The sequence below is a fragment of the Orycteropus afer genome, unplaced genomic scaffold (assembly GCF_000298275.1).
Source record: "Orycteropus afer afer isolate SDZICR_OR568_19922 unplaced genomic scaffold, OryAfe1.0 scaffold00049, whole genome shotgun sequence".
NCBI classification, from domain to species: domain Eukaryota; kingdom Metazoa; phylum Chordata; class Mammalia; order Tubulidentata; family Orycteropodidae; genus Orycteropus; species Orycteropus afer.
This window is the reverse complement of record NW_006921636.1, coordinates 4,214,902-4,220,466: the sequence shown is the minus strand read 5'-3', so window position 1 is coordinate 4,220,466 and position 5,565 is coordinate 4,214,902.

Genomic DNA, 5,565 nt, shown 5'->3' with positions numbered 1-5,565 from the left:
AAGTATATGTGAACTGCTGTATGAAAAGTGAATTTACTCTGTAAATCTTCACCCAAATCCTAATTAAAAAAAAAAAAATTAAATTAAACACACTCATAAATAGAGAAAATGAAATTATTTATAGTACTAATATATGTCTCACTTTTGGCATTCTTTATTCCTTTGTGAAAATCCAAGTTTCCATCTGGTACCATTTTCCTTGATCTTAGGAAATTTTCATTATTTCTTGTGGTGCAAGTCTACTACTGACAAGTTCTCTCACTTTTGCCTGAAAAATATTTTAGCGTGAGTTCATATGTGAAAGATATTTTCACTGAATATTCAATTCTAAGTTGACAGTTTCCATCAGTACTTTAAAGATGTTCTGGTTTGCCTAATAACTGACAAGAAATATACGATCATTCTTATATTTTTCCCTTGTCAATATTTTATTTTCTAACTATTTTAAGGATTTTAAAATTTTAATTCTTGGTTTTCAGGAATTTGATTATGTTGTGATTTTCTTTACCTGTTTCCTTGTATGGATTAATTTAGCTTCTTGGTTCTCTGAATTGATAATTTTAAGTACATTTGGAAAAATTTTGACCATTATTTATTCAAATATTTTCTCAACGGTCTCTTCTCACCTCTTTTACTGGGAATTCAATTACCGTATATTAGACCACTTGATATTGTCTCACGGGTCACTGCCATCCTGTTCTTTCTTTGATTCAGTCTTTTTCTTCTCTGTCCTCCATTATGCATGGTTTCTATTGGTGCTGTCTTTTAGTTCGTGGATATTTTCTTCTGTTGTATCTAATCTGGTGCTAACCATCCAGTGAATTTTTCTATTATAGAGAGTGTATTTTTTCATCACTAGTAGTTTCATTTAGTTCTTTTTATATCTCCCATTTGTTTCCTTACTGCTTACGTTTTTCTTTAAATATTTGAATATAATTATCAGAGCTGTTCTAATACCCTTATCTGCTAATTCCAATATCTAATCAATTCTGGGGAGCTCTGGTAGCATAGTGCCTAAGGCACTTGACTGCTAACCAGAAGGCTGGTGGTTCGAACCCATCAGCCACTCCTCGGAAGGAAGATGGTGCAATCTACTCCCGTAGTGATACTGCCTCGGAAACCCAAGGAGGGGTTGCTATGAGTCGGGTCCGACTCGACGGCACATAACAACAACTACAATCAATTCTGAGTCTGTGTCTACTGATTTATATTTTATCCTGGTTCTGGGTTACATTTTTATGCTTCTTGGCTTGCCCAGCAAAACTTCTGTTAGATGGTGGATGTTGTGAATTTTAATTCATTAAATGTCCGGATTTTGTTGTCTTCCCCTAAAGTGTGTTAAATGTTGTTCTAGAAAGAGTTTCTTATAGTTCAGTGTGACCTTTTGGAGCCACCTTTTTAATCTTTGTTAGAATGGGACTAGAGCATCTTTTACTCTGTTGTTGTTGTTGCAACCCCTCCTTGGGTTTCCGAGGCAGTATCACTGCGGAAGTAGATTGCCCAATCTTCCTTCCGAGGAGTGAACCTCCAGCCTTCTGGTTAGCAGTCAAGTGCCTTAGGCATTGTGCTACCAGAGCTCCTCTCTTTTACTCTAGGGACAGTTTAATACCACTACTAAGGTGTTGAGAAAATATTGAAGTTGTCAAGGATTTCATTTTACTTGGACCCACAATCAAGACCCATGGAATCAGCAGTCAAGAAATAAGATTCTGTATTTCCTTAGGTTAAACTTTTGCAAAAGACCTCTTTCAAGTGTTAAAAAGCAAATATGTCACTTGGAGGACTCACGTGTGTGCCTGACCTAAGCCATAGTATTTTTAATTGCCTCATATCCATGTGAAAGCTAGACAATGAAATAGGAAGATGGAAGAAGAATTGATGCATTTGAATTATGGTATTGGGGAAGAATATTGAATATTCCATGAACTGCCAGAAGAACAAACAAATCTTAGAAAGGGTATAGCCAGAATGCTCCTTAAAAAACGAGAATGGCGAGACTTTGCCTCACGGACTTTGGACATGTTGTCAGGAGGGGCCAGTCCCTAGAGAAGGACATCATCCTTGGTCAAGTCAGTGAAAAAAGGGTCAGCAAGAAAGACCATTGAGATGGATTGACGCAGTGGCTGCCACAGTGGGCTCAAACACAGTAGCAATTGTGAGGCTGGCGCAGGAGCAGACAGTGGTTTTGTTCTGCTGCACATGGAGTCAGTATCAGTGGGAACTGACCGCGCAGCACCTAACAACCACACTAAGGCTCTGTGGTCTCTAATGAATACTATGAGAGCTCTGTGAGAATTCTCCACTCTGGTTGACTTGAATGATTTCTAAACCTGTCTGAGCACTGAGAACTGTTTACCTCCAAGCTTCCCAGTCACCCTTTGCCCTGTCCTTGGGAGTTTTACTGTACGCCTGCACCCTTTCTTATTCAGCAAAGACTGAAGAGGTCGTCTATGCAGATGATTGAAGCTTTTTTCCTAGGTCATTGCTTCATCTTTAAAAGTCTACAACTTCCAGTTACTCCATCTCTAAATTCCAATTTCTGTGCCTTTAACTCAGGGAGACAACCGTGGGCTTCCGGCGATCTTGCTGTCTGCTCCACATTCTTGAATAGAGCTCCAAGCAGAAAGCCGGTGCTTGGGAGGTTCACCTAACCTGTTTCCCTTTTCTCAGAGTCCCCAGTCTATTGCCCAGTGCCTAAAAAAGCGATGTTTCATGTATTAACACAGTGTGAAAATCCTTTAAGGTGGGAAGATGGATCTTGTGTCTGGATGTTTTCGTTTGCCAGTGCTGCTGTAACAGCAATACTGTAAGTGGATGGCTTTAGCCTACAGTTTAGGAGGCTACAAGTCCGAATTCGGAGTGGCGGCTCTAAGGGCTGGATGGTGGCCCCTTGACCTTGGGCTTCAGCCCTGCCTCTTGCTCCAGGCCCGCTGAAGCTGGAAGCACCTCCTAACTCACACAGCTGCTGGCTGCTGAGGCTGACAAACCCAAGGTCAGCAGATAGAACGGCACAATCCCAAGGTCAGCAGGCAACACAGTAGGCCATTGGTTCAAATCCAGGAACTGGAGATGAAGACTCAGCCAAATGCAGGATCCAAAATGTGCCAGAAGTTAGAGACCTTTCCCAAAGCTTCTCCTCATGTACTGGAAACAGGTTATACCCCAAAGGCAACTCCCATTCCACTGATTGTCTCACAGCAGATTCCGCCATCGAGTTGATTATACGACATCCAATCTCATCATGCAAAGTAACTACTTCTGGCTTCAATGACACTCAAAACCATGGCCCAGCCACATTGACACAAAGTCTTAACTACCACACTGGGTTTATTATCTATTTGAATAGTTCCAAACAGTGAATGGCTTGAGAAGCCTGTGTTAAGAATCATATAAAAAGGGAGGAATGTGCAAATGTATAGAGATCAAAGTTGATTAATAGTTACCAGGGGCAGAAGGGAAGGGGAAAATGGAGTTAGGGCTTATGGAGAATTGAGTTTCGGTTTATGATGATGGAAAAATTGCACTGATTTAGGGTTGTGTTGCACAGCTGATCAATGCAATAGCTGTCTGTAAGTCATATACCTGTAAAAAGTTGAAAGGACAAAAACTGTGTAGATACATTTATAACAATAACAGAATGAACAGCTGCTGAGGCTGCTTTTGTATAGCCAAACTCTTCATGGCATTGGTTTCTTGATTTGGGGGTTTAGGGTCATGGTTTCAAAACACAAACCAGTTAATTGGCCTAATGCCATGTTTAGTGCTTCTGTTCTACCTCCTGGTTCATCGCATAGTGTCAGGGGTCTCCAAAGTTTGAAAGTGGCCATCCAAGGCATGACTGTTGGTGTATGTTATTCTGGTACAACTGAGGAACAACAGTCAGCAATAGGAGAGGAAAGGGAATGTGTGGCTAATTGCTTCCATGAACCACTGCCTCCGTTGCCATTAAGATCAGAGGAAACGGATGATGCCCAGCTTTCATGACTGAATGTTTAATCAAATATTCCATAGAGGAATCCTGATCTAAAGGGGGACTATGCAGAACTGAATTTCAAATTCTTATGGAATCCAGACTTTCTGGAGCCATGGAGCCTGGATGAACTGCCACAACTATTGCCCTGAGATTATCTGTAAACTTTAAACTAAAAATTTCCACTGAAGTCTTCTTAATACCAAATATTAGTTTAGCTTAACTAGCAGATAATGTGGGAGCTCTGGTAGCATAGTGGCTAAGACACTTGCCTGCTAACCAGATGGCTGGCGGTTCAAACCCACCAGCCACTCCTCGGAAGGAAGGTTGGGCAATCCTACTTCCGTAGTGATACTGCCTCGGAAACCCAAGGAGGGGTCGCTATGAGTCGGGTTTGACTCGATGGCATATAACAACAACAACAACAAGTAGATAATGTCAGCCTTGAGCCCTGTGCTCTTTGAAGAACTGTTTCTATGGCACCAAATTGACAACAGCAGTCTGAAACATTAGATAGGAAATTTAGGCAGTGAGTTTATGACAATGGGGGAGGAACAATTTGGAAAAGGAAGATGAGAATGGTTGCACAACTCGAAGAATGTAATCAATGTCCCTGAATTGTATACAGAGAACTTCTGCTGTGTACATTCCCAACAAAAACAAATGAAAAGAAATAAAAGTTGAAAAAAGACTATTTCATCTGTGACATTTTACTAATGGAGGACCATTTAGCTTTTCCTTGCACCTGGGTATTTTGGTGCCATTTTTTTCTCATAGGCTGTTGTTAATTGTTACATGCCGTTCCGTGGAGTCAGACCCGACTCATAGGACCCCTCCTTGGGTTTCCAAGGTTGCATTACTATGGAAGTAGATTGCCCAACCTTCCTTCCGAGAAGTGGCTGGTGGGTTTGAACAGCAGCCTTCTGGTTAGCAGTCAGTGCCTCAGGTGCTATACTCCCAGAGCTCCTTAGGCAGTCACTAGTATTTTTTTTTTATCTAGGTAGGCGTGTGTTAGAGTCATAGGCCATTTTGGATGCAAGGTGCTTGGGAGTTTCAAGCTACCATTTTATGCGCTGGAAAACTGATGTCTACAGTGGGGCGGAGAATTGCCCGAGGTTATCCGTGAGAGTCCTATTGACATTCCAGTCTTTAGCTTTGTGTTGATGAGTTCCCACCTACTTTTAGAACCAAACTGGAAGAAATTGGTGAGTAGCCAATTTCAGAGGTTTTTCCAGGACGTTTTTTTGTTGAGGCATTTTCTTACGTATTCCTTTGCAGAGACTCCGTAGGCTCCGGAGCTGGTCGGCTGCACTCTACGGAAACCATTCTCCAGGCCTGGATCTTCCACAGGGCCACTGGGTGGGTTCAAACAGGCAACCTTTGGGTTACTAGTGAGTCCAAACCACTCGCAGTTCCCAGGGACCTTTAGAGCATTTCCCCCCACCCCTGTCCCACCGAGTCACTCCTTACACCGTTTTCACTTACCATTACTGGGTTGCCTCCTGGCTCCTCCTACGTTCTCATTGCTCACATCTGGACTGCCTCCTGACTTTCCACCTCCTCATTACCTCCCGCTGGGCTTTATCATGGTCTCC